Source organism: Notamacropus eugenii, chromosome 2 (genome assembly GCF_028372415.1).
Source record: "Notamacropus eugenii isolate mMacEug1 chromosome 2, mMacEug1.pri_v2, whole genome shotgun sequence".
NCBI lineage: Eukaryota > Metazoa > Chordata > Mammalia > Diprotodontia > Macropodidae > Notamacropus > Notamacropus eugenii.
The window spans coordinates 440,865,044-440,885,938 of record NC_092873.1 but is presented as its reverse complement, the minus strand read 5'-3'; the positions used below and the strand labels follow the sequence as shown (position 1 = coordinate 440,885,938).

Here is a 20,895-nt window from a genome sequence, read left to right as displayed (position 1 = left end):
TATTTAATTGGTATCATCAGAAGTCTTAACGCACTCACAAATGTACCAACCTAGTACAAGAGGAACAACCAAGCACAAGGATCATCATGGGAATTATTAGCTTAACAGCATATGAATCTATCAATAAAAACTTCTATATAATAAAAATAGATGATAACAATAATCCTAGAAATACAAGGCATACCATTTTTCCTGGAAAGGGGATTTGTTGCGTTGGATTAACTTTCTTACATACAATTGTTCTCTTTTAGAACAAAAGATGACAAACAACAACATAGCTTATCATTCATCCCCATAGGCTTTCCTAGAAGAGATAAGAGTTACCCAGAAAAAGACCAAGAGAGGCAGAGAGAGAGAAAGTGTGAGACAAAAAGAGACAGTGAGAGAGACACAGAGACAAAAAGAAACAGAGATAGACAGAGAGATAGAACAACGAAGGCCAGAGAAAGGCAGTGAGAGACAGTGAGAGAGACACAAAGAGAAACAGAGTAAAGAAGTCTAGGAGAGACGGAGGTTGAGAGTTTGGAAAGGAAGAGACTTTGAACATGGTCCAGAGGTTGCTTTGTTGTCACCAATCACCTGGGAAGAGGGAAGTTGAGGGGAGTCAGCATGGACTCTCCAAGCTTCTATTCTTTATTGGGGGGGGGGGGGGAAGGGAGGGAGGGACAGAGGGATGGAGGGAGGGAGAGAGAGAGAAAGGAAAGGAGGGAGGAGAAAGGGAGGGAGGGAGGGAGGGGGAGAGAGAGAGAGAGACAGAGACAGAGACAGAGAGACAGAGACAGAGAGACAGAGACAGAGAGAGAGACAGAGAGACAGAGAGAGAGAGAGAGAGAGAGAAGGAAGACACAGGGAAAAGGACAGAGGCAGACAAAAAAAAAGCAAGGTCAAAGCCCAAAAAGCAGAAATCCTGCCCACTATTTGAGTCAAACAAAGTACCATGCCACTAGACATTTTAGCTCCTCAGCTCACTTCTTGGAATGGGATTCAGCACTCCCTGTATTAGTAACTTTGTTCTCAGAGTTCATTTGGGAAGAAAGAAACTTGACCCCTCTTAAACGAGCAGAAATCTATCTCTCTTTCCTAAGGATCCACAGTATTGAATCAAGACGGTCCTGTCCTATTGTGTGACATGAAGTTTTCCCATTAATCCGGTGATCCACTGAAAGAATATTCCTGTAGTGAAAGACGGGAGGAAAAGGGAAGGACTATTCCTTATTCAGACAGCTGGAAGTCATGAGTTGTCAAGTATGGTAACATCAAAGAAGATAAAATTATAAACACATTTATATGAAACTAATAACTATGACATTACCAAAGTAAATGGTAAGTTGAAGATATTCTGTATTATGAGGAGGTCCATTTTTATATATGTGTGTGTGTGTTTGTATGTCTGTGTGTATATGTATATGTATGCATGTATGTATATACACATACATGTATGTACACACACGTGTATTGTGTATGCATAGGTGTATATATGTTATGTACTTATATATGTATTATACTTATCGAACCTAAATTTGTCACTTTAATTATCACACATTCCTCTTAATTTTGCCCTTTGGGACCAAGAAGAATTCTAATCTCCCTTCTACACAACAGTCCTTCAAATATCTTGAAAAGAGATATCATAATCCCCATGATTCTTCTCTTCTCTAGGGTAAACATCCCCAACCTTCAACTGATTCTCAAATGGCATAGTCCTGAGGCCTTTTCTACTACTGATTATCCTCCTTTAGTCACTCTACAATTTATCAATGTCCTTCCTAAAATATGGTATCCAAAACTGAGCCCAGTACACTAGAAGAACTGTGATAAGGACAAAATACAGAAGGACTGCCTCATTCCTAGTCCGGGATACAATACCTTCCTTAATGCTCTAAGAAAACATTCATTTTATTGACTGCCGTATCACATTGTTGGAGGATGTTGAGTTTGTGCAGTCCATTGGGGAAAAAAAAACAACACAGATTTTCTGGCACTGCTATAGAATCATACCTCTTCCATCTTGTATTTGTGCTGTGGATTTTTTTAACCCAAATATAGTGCTTTAAATTTATCCCTATTAAATTTTGTCTCATCAGTTTGGGTCCAATATTCTAATCTACAAAGTTCTTTTGGGACCCTAATTCTGCCATCCAATATGTTAGCTGTGCCTCTCAGCTTTCCAATCTCCAAAAACTGAATGACCATGACACTTATACTTTTTATCTAAGTCTTGATAAAAATGTTAGAATGTCCAGATCCCTGGAGAGCTCCATTAGAAGTCTCCATCCAAGCTAACATCCAATATTAATGACCACTCTTTTGTCCATTCATGTACATCTACCTATTGTACTAACCCATTTTCCAATTTATCCTACAAAAGATGAAGAATTTTGTCAAAAGTTGCAGTACTAGATGAACTCTAGCTACTGCCTTCCTGGTAACAGAGTTCAAAAATGACAATGAAATTATTTGGGTATGCACTTTTCTTAACAAAACCATGCTGGCCCCTTAGGAGTTTCTGCACCCTTTTTCTACAATTTCCTAATCACCCCTTTAATAACACTTCCTAGAATTTTGCCACAAACTGAAATCAATCTCACGGGCACTCGAGTTTCCAAACTCCCTTTGCTCTCCTATTTTGAAAATTAAGATGATCAACAGTAGAAAGATCAGAATTTAAGAATACCGCAAAGGACCAAGCCACATCAAGTGACATAGAGTATTTTTCTTTCCTCCACAAGGCAAGAAAAATAGAAATGGTAGCATGCAAATTTTTATTTCAAAGTAAAATGATGGTTTCTGTTTTAATTGATAGGTCTGGTCCATGTTTTCCCATCCTGCAATATTACTCTTATTTCACACTATCCTTCAAAGATTATTGTCAGAGATTATGCATCACATCTGCCTTTTCTTTTATTACTCTAGAAAGTAGCTTACCTAGAGATAATTAGATCTGAAGATACTTCTTTTTCACAAAGAAGAAAGAATTATGAGTTGAGAATTTTCATCAACTCTATTTTATCCATTATCATCATACTCTTAAACCCAAGTAGTTACCCTAGCATTTTTGCATCCCCGCTTTGAAACTATTAATTTCCCTAACATAGTTTTTTTAAACAGTCTCCCTATATTGCCCAAATTGAAAATGCAGCAGCCATTCATGGGTTGGCCCCACTGCTGATAAACACAAAAGTTTTAACCTACTCCATTTCCAATCTCAACATTTGCCCGTTGATAGGTCTCCCGGTGACCCTCTGCTCCTGGGGAGCTTAATACATCTCTTCTGGGAGTAGGGAGGACACCAGATCAGATTTAGCCCAGCTTTCCCCAACTCAAACAATAAAGGAACTTTAGCTCTCTTAGTATAGTAAAGAATGTAAGTGTGAATCACCACCCCAGGCCAAATATAGCTTCAAAAAACCTTGTTACCCATAGCTTCTCTTACCAACCTTATCTCATTCTCAGCTTCAGAACTTCTGAACTTCAGAACTCTGATAGTATTCTTCCAGGAAAGTACCACACCTTTGTATTCATACTCTGCTAGTGTCCCTGGCTTCCATCTTCTGCACATTTTTGTTTTGTGTTTTTTTGTATCTAAGTTGTTGAATACATGCCCTTTACCTCCACATCAGACCTTTTAGACAATGTCCCTTTTCTCCTATCATCAAAATGTATTTCTTGTTGCATCTTTAGAACTTTGTTCTTGGTAATATCCTAAAACTCCTGGGATGTCCAAAGAGATTATGAAAAAGGATAAAGGACCTACATGTACAAAAATATTGATAGCAGCTCTTTTGGGGGGAGGGGGGAGCAAAGAATTGGAAACTGATGGGATGCCTATCAAGTGGAGAATATCTCAACAATTTGTGATATATGAATGTAATGGAATACTATTGTATTATTTTTAAACAATGATCAGGCAGACTTCAGAAAAAAACCTGGAAAGACTTACATGAACTGATGCAAAGTGAAGTGACCAGAACCAGAACATTGTATCCAGTAACAGCAACACTGTGTAATGATCAACTATGACTGACTTAGCTCTTCTCAGCAATACAATGATTCAACACAATTCCTAAAAACTCATGAAGGAAATGGTATGCACATACAGAAAAAGAACTGATGGAGCCTACATGCAAATCAAAGCATACTGTTTTCACTTTATTTTTTGCAGTTTATTTTCCTTTTGTTCTTTCTTCTTTCACAACATGACTAATATGGAAACACGTTTTATATGATTGCACGTACGTAACCTATATCAAAATGTTTACCATCTTATGGAGGAGGGAAAAGAAGGAGGGAGAAAATTAGGATCTCAAATTTTTATTAAAAATGAATGTTAAAATACTTTTTATGTGTAATTGAAAAAAATACTATTTAAAAGAAGAAAAAAAAAACCTCTTGGGTTGACTTCCTTTCAAAAATTGCTTCCCATAGCAGAGTTGTCAAACATGAGCCTGAGCATAGCCTGAACTAGATTAAAATATAATTGGAAAATCTTTAACAAAATAAATAAAAATGCAATAGAACATATGGAATGTTATTAGGCAGTTTTCTAAGTTAACATACTGCCTACAGGGCTCCTTATATATGGTTTAGTGCCCCCCTTTGTATTTGAATTAGATATCACTGGTCCACAGGATCTTGGCTACTTTTCTCTTTCCCAAAATCTAGGGCACATGTTCAACTTGGCCCAAATTTACTCTCCTCCCCTTCACAAACTGAGAAGGAATGGTCACTTTTCCCAAGATTCACATTATTTCTACCCTAATAATCACCATTTGTGAGAATCAATCCAGAACAGAAGTTCCCCTTTTTGGTGACCCCACCTTTGGGAGGATAATTATGCAACAAAACTAAAATTTAAGTCTCTTGATTCTCTACCTGGTTCTTTTTGACAGAATTTGAGCATTTTCTTTGGCTATCCTCTAGACCTGGAATTCTCTCCCTCCTCGTCTCTGTCTCCTGGCTTCCCTGACTTTCTTCAAGTCTCTTCTGAGTCTCTTTTCCATTCCTGAATATTAACACCTTCCCTGTGAGATTATCTCTAATTTATCCTAGAAATGCCTTGCTTGTGCGGTTGCTCACATGTTGTCTCCTCCATTAGACTGTGAGCTTCTGGAGAGCATGGACTGTTTGATTGGTTGGTTTTCCTTTCTCTGGATCCTCTATGTACACCAGTGCCTGGCACATAGTAGGTGCTAAATAAATATTGGCTGAGAATCACACTACAAAATCAGTCTCAGCATGATAAGAGACAATATGATATAGTCGAAAGGATGATGGATTTGGTATCAGAAGACCTGGGTTTGAATCCTGTCTCTATCACTTATTACCTGTTTGACCTTGGATAAATCACTTCTTACTTAATTACTTACTTATACTTAACCTCACTTATAGTTTTTCCCATCCGTAAAATGTAGAAGTTGTATTAGATGGTCTCAAAGGCTGTTCCCACCTCAAAACTATGTTCCTATGATGTTATTTGTTTGTTTTGTTGTTGTTCCAATAATGTCTAATTCTTCATGACCCCATTTAGGGTTTTCTTGGCAATGACACTTGAAGTGATCAGATATTTTCTTCTATAGCTCATTTTACAGAAAATAAAACTGAGGCAAATAGGGGTTAAGTGACTTACCCAGGGTCACACAAGTCCGAAGCTGTATTTGAATTCATGAAGATGAGTCTTCCTGACCAGTCCCAGCATTCTATCTGCGGCACTAACTAGTTGACCTATTTGTCTTAGATAGATATTATTTTTTAAATGAAAACCCTTTGAGATGCTGAGGGGGGAGAATGAGGGCATTGTTACAACCAAAGATTTCACCACTTAGTGGCCAAGATACTAATGATGAACCTCACTATAGTCTGCTAGGTTGTTTCTCAGCAGAGTCTTTCAACGTCAGACTTAAAGTTTAATGATCCGCACAAATGGAGAAAACATAAACATTGATGACATCATCATTTCTCACCTGGTTGAACTCTTCATGCCCTCCAGAATCTCATCAATCTGTAAAATCACATCAGCTCTGAGACTCACACTTCCTCAGTGCCCCCACCCTTCCATCTGATTGAAGAGAATGAAGTGCTGCCAGCAGAGAGCTCCTCCCAGATCCTCCATTTAAGAAGGATACCCAGGGCAACCATTTCATCATTTCCTACCCAGCTGCAGTCCTCTGGACTTTCAATCACCCCCTCACGGGGGAACCTCTTGTCTCTCTTTTCAGCATCCGTTTATGTGTTGTCTTTCCCCATTAGATTGTGAGCTCCTTGAAGGCAGGGACTGGTTTTTTTGTTTCTTTGCAATCCCAGCTTTTAGCCCAGTGCCTGGCACATAGAAGGCACTTAATAAAGTGTCTTCTTAATAAAGGTTTGTTGACTCACTCTTGATTGACATCAAAGATCCATCAAAGACTACAAATCCTATTGTCCTGTACCTTGTCCATTAAATGTGGCACACAGTGACTTTAGGCAGCCAATAGGGACAGAGTACTGCATCTGGACTCAGGGAGACTGGAGTTCAGATCTTGACCAAATGTGTGACCCTAAGCAAACCACCTGAATTTTCTAAGCCTCAATTCGTCACATGTAAAATTAAGTCAATAACAGCACCTACTTGCCAGGGTTGTTGTGAAGAGATAACATAAAGAAAACTCTGCAAACCTTAGAGTGCTGCATAAATACTATTATTCTTATGCGATTCCCCAAAACCAAATCTACCCTCAAAGGATACATCACCACTGAGAATATCGTACATCCTCAATTTTTATTCAGTGGTCTCAGTCATGTCCAACTTTTTGTTACTGTTTGGGGTTTTCTCACCAAAGATATTGGAGTGGTTTGTCATTTCCTTCTCCAGCTCATTTTACAGATGAGGAAACTGAGGCAAACAGAGTTAAGGGACTTGCCCAGGGTCACATAGCTAATAAGTGTCTGAGGCCAGATTTGACCTTAGGAAGATATCTTCCTGACTTCAGGCCCAGCATTGTATCCATTGTGCCATCCGCACATATCATGTATACGTAATACATATATAGGCCTAGAGTCAGGAAGACCTGAGTTCAAATTTGGCTTCAAACACTTATTAGCTATGTGACCCTGGGCAAGTCATTTACCTTCTATCTACTTCAGTTTCCTCAACACTGTAAAATGGGCATAACAGTAGCACTTACCTCTAAAGATGATCTTTGTAAAGTGCTTAGCACAGGGTATGTCCCCTCCCCTAATTAGGCCCTGAAGATGATTCCCAAAGAGAAGCCTCCACAAGTATTTTGAGAAATGGTCACGTCACCAAGTTAAATAAGTAGAAGTCCTCCTTGGGTGACTGCTTAAAGGAGGTCAACCAATATGTGTAATACCCATTTTTGTTTGTTTGTTTAGAACTCAGTTACAGCACATATACACAAAAGGCAGATTGGATCAGCTCACAACCCAACATCTCCGGTTTTTAAATGTGTTTCTTTAAGGAATAAGGAAGCTAAAATATCTGTAACAAGATGCTGAAATAACCTAATCACCTGAATGGCTACCAAAGCTGGATTTCCCACAGTTTGGCATTCCAGTAGGTATCGTTTAACCCACTCACTAGGATGAACATATGTCTCTAGCTGTAATGGAAGCAATTGCCAGGATTTTTGCTCTCAACAACTTGGGTGTGAATATTTGGCTCACTTCTTGGAAAATTAGAATCAGACTTAATGGTACCCAATACCAATTGTGTCAAATTTATGGGAACCGCAGGGAATCAAACCTGTCACAAGCATTTCAGGGAAATTCAGTTATGTCTTTCTCCTGTGGGACTGGGAAGGAAAATGTTCTGAGTTCTAAGTAGAAGTCTGGGGTAGCCCTTTCCATTTTCTAGATCTTAAGTGGAAAACTCTGGAATTTAATTATCTATGTATGCAATATCGTACCTGATAATATATAATAAGCACCTCATAAATGCTCGATAATTGATTAATAACATGTCAAGAATTCTTAAAATCTTTCCAAACCAACTAGTATGCTCCAACCTGAGAGTACCTAATTTTATATATGTCATTGCTTTAGTCATTTTCAGAGACTTCCAGGCAGCAACATGGCTAGAACACTGGGCCTTATGTCTGTTTTTGATTGAGGGAGAAGTAGGAGTCAATTAAAAGTAGTTTCTAGTTTTTCAAAAACAATTCAATCTACTACTCCCTTACTCCTACCTCAATTCTTATTCATTCTTCTTCATTCATGCTTCTTTTTAGTGTCTATACAAGACATATGCATTGGTGGATCAGATCCAAAAGATTGCAGTCCAATTCCATAGAACTGTTTGAATGATAAGCATTTTTCATCCATTTCTTTTTTCCTATATGAATAATTTGGGGCAAACATTTTGGTGATTATGAATTATATTTAGGAGGTCCCAGAGAGCTCTCAGGCTTGATGGAATTAGCACAGTGTTATCTGCAAACAGGGCAATCTGGGGCACTTCACCATCTATAAGGAATCTCTCTTCCTTTGGACTCTCTTCTGAACATCCTTCAACAAAGCAGCAAGTATTTTTCTATGCCTCTCTTGATATTAGTAGTCAGAGGGTCTTCCAAGAGAGTTCATTCCATTGTTGCACCTTTCAAGGACTTTTGAATGATTTTAACAAATGTACTGTAGGGGAAGCTAGATGACACAGTAGACAGAGCACCTGGCCTGGAGTCAGGAACACCTGAGTTCAAACTCAGACTTAGAAAATTACTAGTTGTGTGACCCTGGCCAAGTCACTGTTTGCCTCAGTTTCCTCATCTGTAAAATAAGCTGGAAAAGGAAATGGCAAACCACTCTAGTATCTTTGCCAAGCAAACCCCAAATGGGGTAACAGAGAGTTGGACACAACTGAAATGACTGAACAACAACATAGTAGACAACTTTTTGGGAGTTTTTAAGTAGCATTTTGCTCTTTTGTTGGGGGCAGTTAAGTAGCACAATGGAGAGAGTGAAGGACCTGGAGTCAGAAAGACCTGAGTTCAAACGCTGCCTCTCAGACACTAAGAGTTTGACCCTGGGCAAGTCACTTCACCTCTCAGTCTCGGTTTCCTCATTTGGAAAATGGAGATAGTAGGACCTAGCTCAGGGGATTTTGTGAGGATCAAATGAAATAATATATACTATTGTAGTATAATATAAATATAATAAATATATATTATGCAATATATAATAATATATAACATATATTATTTATATAAAATATATAAATATATACAATACGAAGCCTTGTAAACCTTAAAGCAATATGTAAAGGCTGGTTACTAGCTATCACCATTCCTAAATCAAATGCTTCAAATAACGCTAAGCATAATGGAACCCTGTATTTTCTGCACCTTTCGGTCAATTGCATGACTATAAAAAAGTGGGCTGCTATAGAAAATCACTTGCAAAAGCCTTCCCTTCCTATACCTTTCTCAAGGAATCCCTTCTTACCTATGCCTTAGAGGTTCCACTGTTTCCTTCAAAATTTAGCTCAAGTTCAAGCTCCTGCAAAAAGCCTACCCTCCAGTACATCTTCTCGTCACCAATGCACTCACCCTGGAAATTATTTTGCAAGTACTTTTACATTATATTCTATGTGCATATTACCTCCTCCTTCCCACTCCCAATACAGTTTTAGGTACTTGTAGGCAAGACTGTTCTTTTTTACCTTTGTGTCCCAATGCCTTGCACAGTACCTAGCACATATTATTTGCTTTATAAATGCTTGCTAAGTGAATGAATGAGTAAATAAAATTAGAAATGATTTTATGTATTATCAATATTCATTATATTAGCTTGGTATAATCTATAATGTAATTGTGTGGTAATATTTTAATAATTAGTATTATCTGTTTATCATTAAGTACCAACTATATGCCAAACACTGTGCTAAGCTCTGGGGAATATAAATACAAAAACAAGGGGAGTCCCTGCCTTCAAAAAGCTTACATTCTCATAGAAGAAAACCATATATATGGGGATATTTTAGTTTAGAAAATAATAAGGATAGTGAGTAAAGCCCTATTGATACACCTGTTTGAGGGACAACGAAAGAACTAGTTGTATTATGTCTCTAGAACTTGAGAGGAGGGGAAGCAATACATATGTGAAGTAAAAATAAAAGAAGTTGGTCCTTTTTTAGTGGGTGACTGAGGTAACTTCCGTTCAGCAGAGTAGGGTCCCAGGATGGAATTTATGGGTAGGAAAGGGTTAAGTCTTCCTGGAAGTGGTTTATTGTCTGGGCATCAGGATGACTGATAAGGTGAGCCAGGAAGTGAAGAATGAATGAATGAATGACATGATATGACATGATATTACATGTAGACAGATTATTCTCACAAAGGCTTTGTAAAGTTGAGAAAGGAGACATGAGTCAGTATTCACTGTTATTTCTCAGTTGTCTTTTTTACATAGTAAAAATGTTCATCTGATGTAGCGTCATGTAGCATCTGATAATCCTCACCTCTTTCAGATGTGTAGAAAATCAGTCCCACAATACCCTTAACACTGCATCTCCTCAGCATGGACCTTCTTGGCTTTTAAACAAAGCATTAAACATTGTACTGGTTTATCTTCAAAAAGTAGGGACTGAATATCAAGAAAGAGTATAAGGTTTGTATTTTGTCCCCTTATCTTTTATATAATAAAAGAGGCAAATTTGTGTGCCATCACAGAATCCCAGAGTGGGAAGAGCCCTCAGGAGCCCCCTAGTCTAACCTGTGCCTAGAAATTACCTGTATAACATACCAAAGTGGTTACCCAACCTTTGCATGAAGAACTATAGTAAGGAGGACCCCACCCCTACCCCTTGCCCCCTCCAGAGGCAACTCATTCTATTTTTGTCATGACATTTAAATTTAATTCTGGGTTGCCATAAACAATATCCCAGAGGGAATTAATGGACATGAATTATCCAAAATAGCTGATATACAAAAAATTGTTTCTATCTGGTTTTGTTATATCACTTTTTAACAACAGGTTTATCTTTGAAATCCCAAATGACTTAAGTTCATTAGTTTCCATTCTCTGAGCACAGATCAGCCAACAGGGTAGAAAAGAAGTGAATTAGGTGGCAATAAAAATTCAGGTTGTAGATTAAACTCTGCTATGACAAAATCAAAACTAGAGGTTGAGCATAAATAAAATTGAAAGTTGATGAAAAGTGTGACCAAAGAACAACCCCATGTGGTTTCAAATCTACTGCATTTGTCTCTGTAGAAACCCCAGTACCCACTGTGACACAACGACTCTATCTAGATAAATAGAATGCAAAAGGTCACATCATTAAAAAAAAAAAAAGAGGAAAACAGAAGAAAGTACAGATATATAGTTAGGGGAAAATTTCATAGTCTAACAAAGGAGACAATATCAACAACAACAAAAAAGAATGATTATACAAAATGTAAAAGTTTTTCCATGAACAAAATAAATGTAACTAAAATAAAAAGAGAAATTATTGAGTGGGAAAAAGTTTTTTTCTTCAAACGTCTCAAAAGAAAAAATCCGGATATTTCAAGATGTATAATAAATTGATACAAATATATAATTAAGAAAAATGATCAAAAGTATATATTTCAAAGAAAGAATTATAAACCATCAGGAATCAGGTTCAAAACTGCTCCAGATAATTCATAAGAGATATCAAAATTTATAAAAATTCTGACCTTTCACTGCACATCCAGTAAATTGTTCTAAAAGTCAGATACAGTGTTGGAACAGTTGTGGGGAGACAGGCATACTAATGCACCACTTGTACATATGGAAACTGATTCATCTGTTCTGAAAAACAATTTGGAATTCAATTGCTATCAATAAGCATGTCTGCTATGTGCTATATATTGCAGCAGGCGCTGATTATTCATATCCTTTGACATCCAATCCCACTAGTAGGCATGTACTCTCAGGAAGTCAAAGGCAGAGGAAAAGGTTCCATATATACTAAAACATGCATAACAATTCTTTTGTGGTAACAAAAATCTGGAAACAAAGTGAGTGTCCATCAAATGAGGGGTATGACTGAACAAATTATAACACATGCATGTATTGGAACACTACTGACTATTAAAACACAACAAATATGAAGAATTCAAAGAAGCATGGAAGAACTTGATGCTGAGTGAAGAAAATAAAACATACACATAATTGATATACTAATGTCAATTAAAAGAACACTAAAAGACAACTAAATTTACATTGAATGCAATGAACACAACTGATTCCAGATGATGAAACATAACTCCCTTCCCTGAAAACAGGGAGTAGGTTGTGACAGACTACCAATGCCAAATGGGAGAAGCTCTGACAAACACGGTAACTGCATCACTTAAATTGATTTTGGGTTTTTTTTAATATAATGAGACTGGAGAGATCATATTGGGAAATAATTGTGATGTTAAAAAGTATTGATAAAATTTTTAATAATATTATTTTTTATCAAATTTAATAAACATTAGGAAAAATCAAACATAATCAAAATATATACATACAATCATAAAATCCAAACTAAGATTTGTTTTTTAAGAACATGAATATTAATTTTAACATAAGCAAAACAAAATCTCCCTACCTGCTCAGACTTATTTCACCATAAGTCTGAGATCTTGTATATTTCAATAAAAAATAATAGCTACTCTTTATATAATGCTTTAAAGTTTAAAAAGAATTTGACATTAGCTCATTTGATCCTTACAACAACCTTGTAGAATAAGTGCTGTTATTATCTCTTCAGGAAGATCTGAGTTCAAATTCCACCTGACACATACACTTTCCAGACCCTTCCTTAGGAAGTACTAAATCTTTACTTTTGTTAATCTAAGTACTGAATTATAACTGAAGGATAAAACAGAGAATTGTCCTTCTTTCCTTCTTTCTTCCCTCCTTCCCTCCCTCCCTCCTTCCCTTCCTTTTCCTTCCCTTCACTTCTCTTTCTCTCTTCTCTCCCTCACTTCTTTCCCTCACTTCTTTCCTTCCTTCCTTATTTCCTTCTTTCCTGATTTTTTTTATTCTGAACTTAGCAAACACCAAATAAAACAGTCAAGTGACCAATGCTTTTAGATTTGCATTAACCAACAAAGCATCTAGCTAGATGTGCATTCGTCTTCGTTGCCAAAGACGACCATGCCATCAGAGAAATAATGACATGACTTGCACTTGACTTTGTTTTGGGTGAGGAAGGGCTGTGCAGGTCACCAGCCTCACTTCTCCTCCAGAGCTATCTGAATCCAGTGACCAGATATTCATCAGGATGATTGAAGATGACCCAGGATGAGGCAATTGGGGTTACGTAACTCATCCAAGGTCACACAGCTAGTGAGTGTCAAGTGTCTGAGGTGAGATTTGAACTTGGGTCCTCCTGACTCCTGCACTGGGGCTCTATCCACTGCACCACCTAGCTGCCCACTGAAGCACCTAGCATTCCTTTGTTAAATACACTGTGCTAAGTACCAGAAACAGAAACAAAACCAAAATGGCCTCCTCAAGGAGTTTACATTCTAATAGAGAAGAAATAAGATACAATATATCATTATAAGTAAATAAAACAAATACAAAGTGATTTCAGAGGAAAAGAGACTAGCAGCAGGGCAATCTCCTGTAGGAGGTGGCCCTTGAGCTCAGCCTAGCCTAGAAGCTCTTAAAGGGTAGATGAGGTGAGAGTATATGCAAGCACAGGACATGGGGATGTAGAATGGAATGCTACAGGGTAGGAGCAGAAAGAAGATCAATTTGGTTGAATCAAGTAGTATATGAAGGGTTCTAGTGCTAGAAGTAGATCTGTGATTTAATTAGATTAGGAAACTCCCAGCTAAGGAAACTCTTTTTAACTGAGGCAAGTACCATCTCTACCACTTACAGTCTAAGCAAGTTCCCCAGAGCACTCAGAGGTTAGGTGATTCTCCCAGGGTCATACAGCCAGTAGGTATAGGATTTAAATGCAGATTTTCCTGACTTCCAAAGCAGCAATTTGTTCAATACACTAATGGCATCAAATTTCAATAGAAACCAAGACCACTAAACCCCTGTCAGCTGCATGATGACTTAGTTTTAAATTGTAATATTATCCATATTTTATTATATTTTTTTATTTTGTCAAACATTTCCTAATTCCATTTTAATCTGTTTGCCACACTCGGGAGTGTTGTTGGCCACGCACAGTCTGTAGGCTGTGTGCGCTACACCATAGCCATCTCTCAAGAAGGAGAGTTATAATATGTGAAATCTAGATTGGGGCTGACTCATGGAATGCTTTCAGTGTCAAACAATAGAGTTTCCACTTGATCCTTTGGGTAATAGGGCATCTCTAGAATATATTAAGCAGGACAGTGATATGGTCACAATTGTGCTTCAGGAAGATAATTATAGTCAGTGTGTAAAGGATGGTTTGGAAGCTGGGATCAAGCTTAGACTTGAACCAGGAAATTCAGTTAGAAGACTATTTTGGGAGCTGTAGTGTGTGCTGATGAGGGTCCCACAAAGATGGTGGTGGTGTGAGTAGCATATAACCATCCAAGAAATATGTGGAAGCAGAATAGTCAAAAGCTAGAACTGATTGGGTATAATAGAGGAAGGAGAATGAGAAGTAGAGGACAATGCCAAGGTCATGCAACTGAACGACTAGAAGGCTGGTGTTGGCTTCAATAGAACTGGGGAAGTTAGGAAGATGGGTGAATTTGAGGGCAATGATACTACATTCTATTTTGTACTATTGAGCTTGAGATACCTAGAGGTTAATCAGTTCAAAGCATCCAATAGTTGGTGGCATGAAGCTGATTCTAAAGAAAGATAAGAGGATTGTGTATACGTAGATCTGGAGGACCTCTGCATAGAAATGATAAATAAATTCAAGGAATCTGGTGAGATCCTAAATGATCAATTGAACATTTAGGAAAATAAAGCACCAGCTCCTCCAACTTCAGCCTGCTCCTTAACAAATATTTCAAAATACCGATAAATAATTGTGACTGTGAGCAGAATTCCAGTGCCTGAACCAATAGCTCCCAGGAAGTCAGCTAATACTGAGAGGGCACCAATGCGCAAACCACCTAAGGCAGCTGCTGTGGGGATATACCTATTCAGTTCATGGCACAGAGGTGTCTTGGTAACCTCTCATCACCATTTGCCGTTCTTTAAGCAGCTTAGCCACTTCTTTGACTGAGGAGCCAGACACCTCTATCAATATCCTTTATAAAGATATAAAGAGATGTGTGCATGCGTGTGTGTGTGTGTGTGTGTGTGTGTGTGTGAGAGAGAGAGAGAGAGAGAGAGAGAGAGAGAGAGAGAGAGAGAGAGAGAGAGAGAGAGAGAGAGAGAGAGAGAGAGAGAGAGAGAGGACCTCAAATGGTCTTGGGCTGTACCCATAGTTAGTGAGGAAGGACAGATGTAATGATTCAGCAAATGATGCTGAAGAGTGATAAGACTTGAGTCAGAATCTGAGGCTGAAGCAGCAGGACCAGTGGAGGAAGAGGAAGGCAGTGCCAGAAGGCTGCTCGTCTCCACCGGGTGCTCCCAGGTGTCACCACCGGGTGCTCCCAGGTTGTCACCACAGCCGTTAAATTTTTAGAAGTTATAAAACCCTTCTGTACTGTTTTACCAGAAATTCAGAAACCTAAAAGGAAGATTCAGTTTAGAAAGTATTATAGACTGCTATAATCTTGTTTCTTTTCTTAGTATGTTGTCAGATACCACTGTTTGGAATCACGTCATCAGATTCTGCAGATCCATTCTCCTGGATGAGCATTATTCTTGCTTTATACAGAGCAACTTTAATGGAATTAGGTATCTCTCCAATCGTAACATCTGGTTTGATCATGCAGTTGTTAGCTGGAGCTAAAATCATTGAAGTAGGAGACACTCCAAAAGACCGAGCTCTGTTCAATGGAGCCCAAAAATTATTTGGTATGATTATTACTATTGGGCAAGCCATTGTGTATGTCATGACTGGAATGTATGGAGATCCTACTGAAATGGGTGCTGGAACCTGTTTACTTATAATCATTCAGATGTTTGTTGCTAGTTTGATTGTACTGCCGTTAGATGAGCTGCTACAGAAGGGTTACGGCTTGGGGTCTGGTATCTCCCTCTTTATTGCCACCAACATCTGTGAAATCATTGTCTAGAAGACCTTTAGCCCACTACCATTAACACTGTCAGAGGTCCTGAGTTTGAGGGTGCTGTCGTTGCTCTGTTTCACTTATTAGCTACCTGAACAAAGTCCATGCTTTAAGGGAGGTTTTTTATCGTCAAAATTTGCCCAATCTCATGAACCTCATCACTACAGTGTTTGAGTTTGCTATTGTTACATATTTTCAAGGATCAAATCTGCTCAACATCGTGGACAATACAGTAGCTATGCCATCAAGCTCTTCTATGCCTCCAACATTCCCATCATTCCTCAGTCTGCCTTGGTTTCTAACTTATACATTATATCCCAGATGCTGTCTGTTTGGTTGAGTGGCAAATTCTTAGTTAATTTATTAAGACAGTGGGCTGATTTAAGTGGATATCCTACCCAGTTGGAAGCCTTTATTATTAATTTCTCCTCCAGAGTCTATGGGTACCATATTTGAAGACTCTGTCCATGTGGTTGTTTACATCATCTTGTGCATTTTTCTCTAAGACATGGATAGAAGTGTCTGGCTCCTCAGCCAAAGAAGTGGCTAAGCAGCTTAAAGAATGGCAAATGGTGATGAGAGGTTACCAAGACACCTCTATGGTCCATGAATTGAATAGGTATATCCCCACAGCAGCTGCCTTAGGTGGTTTGTGCATTGGTGCCCTCTCAGTATTAGCTGACTTCCTGAGAGCTATTGGTTCAGGCACTGGAATTCTGCTCACAGTCACAATTACTTATCAGTATTTTGAAATATTTGTTAAGGAGCAGGCTGAAGTTGGAGGAGTTGGTGCTTTGTTTTCCTAAATGTTCAAATATTTCTTTATTCATGTGAAAGGGAAAATATTTTGACACATCATTTTGATCAGATAATGCTGTGGTTTCCCCCATCCCCCCTCTTGTTTTGAAGTGCTAACTACGCCACTTCTTTAATGGGTGAAGAGCTATGCCTGTGAGCAGCATTAGTACCAGCTGCCTTAAAAGTAAAGCTTACATTATTTGTTCAAAATAGAGCTATCTTATCTACCTAGTGTTCCCTATAATGCTAGAAACCAATGTATTTACCTTGCTGTTTTGAACTACTATGGTGAAATGCATCAGTTTGATATTGGTAGATACTTTTGCATGCAACACTCAAGAATGATAAATATTTCCCTTACTTGTGTTTTCAAATAAATGCAGTTCAAATGGCCAAAAAGAAATGGTCAGACTGGAGGGAAATCAAGGATGAGCCAGGTCATAAATACCTGAAGAGGAAAGAAAGTGAAAAAAAGAGAGAGTGATCAGCTATGTGAAATTCTACAGAGAGGTCAAGAAGGATGCTCAGTGGTCATTGGAGAAATGACTACCAATGGTGAAACTAAGTCCATATGAACAAAATAAAGCCAAAAAAATGGGAGAAACTCTTTGGAAGATTCATGATCGAAAAACCCAACATATTTAGGTGTTTGTGGTCAAATTATTATTTTCAGAGGGAGAAAAACTGAATTAATGGGATCATTTGTTTAGTTTTTGACTTCTTTCTACGGATGATTTAGCCTCAGTGAAGTGGGAGACTGAGTAATTTACTAAACAGGGGCAAGATAGAACACCTTTTGTTGACCCTACCATTTCTATAATCCAGCAATTATGCTCCTCCTCTCACTTGTAGAGCCAAAGCCCAGGAAAATCTACCTATTTTCATCACCTCTATTTCCTCTCTTTTTACTTTTCAAAACCTTGCAATCTGGCTTTCTACCTCATCAGTGATTTTTAATTGCTTAGTGTAATGGACTTTTCTCACTCCTCAAAGTGTCATAAAGTGTTTTGAGATGTCTGGAGAGTTTATTATTGTTAAGAGGAGTGTGAAAAGGAGGTGGTCAATCTGTGTTCACATTCTCAGAATACACATCTCACAGAGGACTCTCCGGTCTGTCAGACCCTGATATTCCAAAAGACCTGTTATTTGACCAAAGAAAGGCATTTCAGGCTCCATGTCCACATGGCTAACAGGGAGACCATCTGAAAACAATGTGTCAAACCCATTTCAGGAAAGTGGATTAGATTTGGGCCATGGGAGATGTAACGCCCTCAATGGCCTTCTCTGATCCAAGGCCTGGAGAGAACAAGTTTTCAGCATATGTGCAGGCTTTTTAAGTTAAGTACATTGCATGGTTATGGGACACTCCCAGGAGAATGTAGACTCTATAAACAAGAAACTAATAATTTAGGCAGCTGGTGATTATAGCTCCCTCACCCCATTTCATGAAAATTCATTCTCACTTTTATCATAAACATTGTAGATAAAAAATAAGGTATATGTCTGTGTGACCCAGCTCAGAAATGTATACTATAATTTTTTAAATTAACATTTTAATTTTCAGGACGCTGAACTGGGCACAAAAGCTAGTTGTCAGTTGTACTCTACCAGATGGAAGAGATTTAAGTAAATGTAACAGAATGTCAAATTGTTTATGAGAAATATGAGATAGGAGAATTATGTGATAGAGGACAGATAGACAAAATATCTGAATTTATTCCTTTGCCACCTCTGGAGTCCCTATTAGCTCTCTGAAATATGTAATTGAAATTTCATCCTGAAAATAGGGTTATGACTCTTCCACATGAGTTCTGCAGACCCTGCAACTGCATTGCAGCCATATGGATACAGATGCTGGCAGTACAGAAAATAGGTACGTGTTCTACCTTTGCCAATGTAATACAATCAGCTCCATTATTCAGGGGCCATAGTTGTACACCGTTTTATAAAATAAAACATCAGTCCTTATAACTACTTAACAAAAAGCAAATTTGATGGCAAAATGATTAAAGGGTTTTGGAGAGGGAATGGAGTTGAAGAGGATCAGACCTGTGATATCATGGGGATAGGAAACTGCTTCTATCAGTGTAGACCAGCACCTGTTCTGAAAGTTGTTCACGTTAAATGACCTGTCCAGGGTCACACAGTCCAAAGAGAGAACTTGAACATGTGTTCTTAGCATTAAGGACAGTTCTCTATCCATTATGCCACACTGCCTCTCACTGAAATACATAGAGGTGATCTGTCTTAAACCAAATTCAAAAGGTGACATCACCAAGAGCAATGTAGTGGATCTGAAATTTTCTGGTCCTGAAATCACTGAGAAAGTAGTCTTGAGTAAAAGAAATGAGATTTTAGAATGCTAAGGGATTTAGAATACTAAGGGAATGAGTACTTTAGACTCTATATTTTCCTCACTTGGGTGTATGTTTTAAATTTTTCTTTTAATTTCAAGAATTTTAATTTTAAAAAAATTAAAATATTTAGTTCTATTTAACTATGTTACATAGGCTCACAAAGTGAGGTATCCTGGCTAAAACTCTGACCTTGGAGTCAAGAGGGCCTGGGTTCCAGCCCAGCCTCTAACTCATGCTAGATTTTTTTGACAGTGAGCAAGTCACTTAGTCTCTCAATGCTGCAGGTACCTAAGTTACTCAATTGTCCACTTGCATCAGTGAAGGGAGGTTATGTACCCATTCTTCTCTACACAGGCAAAAGCATAAAAATAAAAAAAGGAGTCACAACACTCACTCATCCAGATAAAATCTTCATGGAACCTACCAAGGTTAATGGGAGGAAGGGGAGAAAAAGGGAAAGGAAGAATGACAAGATTCTAGGTAATTAATCTAAACATTCAAATTGAGTTGATTTATTGAATAAGATAAAAATTATTATTGACATTTGCAGAACCCTTCAAGGTTTCAAAGCATATCATGTTATTTTATCCCCATTATAAGCTTCTCCCTACCTTGGATAAGGAATAGGGAGCTGAACTGTCAGTTTGCTTGCATAGGAGAGTGGAATCAAACTCAAATAGAAATGGATGCCACTAAATTGTACCTAAGGATCCTCGTGGACCACATATTGACTAAGAAAACTCCACGTTTATATACTTTTTTTATTAATACATCAACACATTAAAATCAAATAGGAGCTATATTTTAATTTGATTAAGCCACTATCAGGAGTGTTATGAGCCACACATGGCTGCTATGTTTGACACCAGGGAACTCCCAGATGAGGAAACTCCTTCTACCAATGCACATTGACATCTTCTTTGAAAATTACAGTCTTAGAGTTGAGTAGAATGTGGAAAAAGTTAAGCAACATGTCAAGGGTTACCCAGAATATATAAGAGGTAGGATCCCGAACTCATCTTCCTTTCTCCCTAGGACCAACTCTTCATCCACCTCTCAAGCATTCAGTAAACAATTTGTTGGTTGATTTACACAAATTGAAGTCAATGGTGCTTTCAAAAAAGTAGGTAAATCTTTACTTGAACTGGAACAATACTTTAAAATTTGGTCCATTCCAATCTCCCAGATTGTCTACACACCATTCCTACATAGTCATAAGCCCAAAGAACTCATTTTGCCACTTAGAATATGTCAAGATGGTCAGCAGTAAAACAGGCCAATGGAATTATTTGGTTTTTCCACTAGTTCACCCCACTATCTAAATTAGGTCCCAGAGAAGTTGGCAATGAAAAAATTTTCAACCTTAATTAGCACTAGTACTCGTCCCTGAAATTGATTTGACTTCAAGTTCATTAATGATGAATTTCTCTCCGCTCATCCCAAAAGAAAAGTAATTTTTAACTGTCTTTATGCAAACAACTTTCCATCAGGCACAATTCCTTATAGAATTCCATCAATGTGGATGAAACAAGTACCCCAAAGGAACTGAACTGAGAAAGGTGTGTTTGTATAATAAGGGGAATTTGCATTTATTTATATAAGATTGTTTTTGACCTAAAAGCTCTTTCAGTGCCATTGAAATAATTCTATCC

The 20,895-nt window shown here is 38.0% G+C and overlaps 1 pseudogene; it reads left to right on the top strand.

Moving 5' to 3' along the window:
- LOC140523153 (protein transport protein Sec61 subunit alpha-like) overlaps positions 1–16,995 on the top strand; it is a 52,548-nt pseudogene extending 35,553 nt beyond the window's left edge.
- The last annotated feature ends 3,900 nt before the right edge of the window (positions 16,996–20,895 follow it).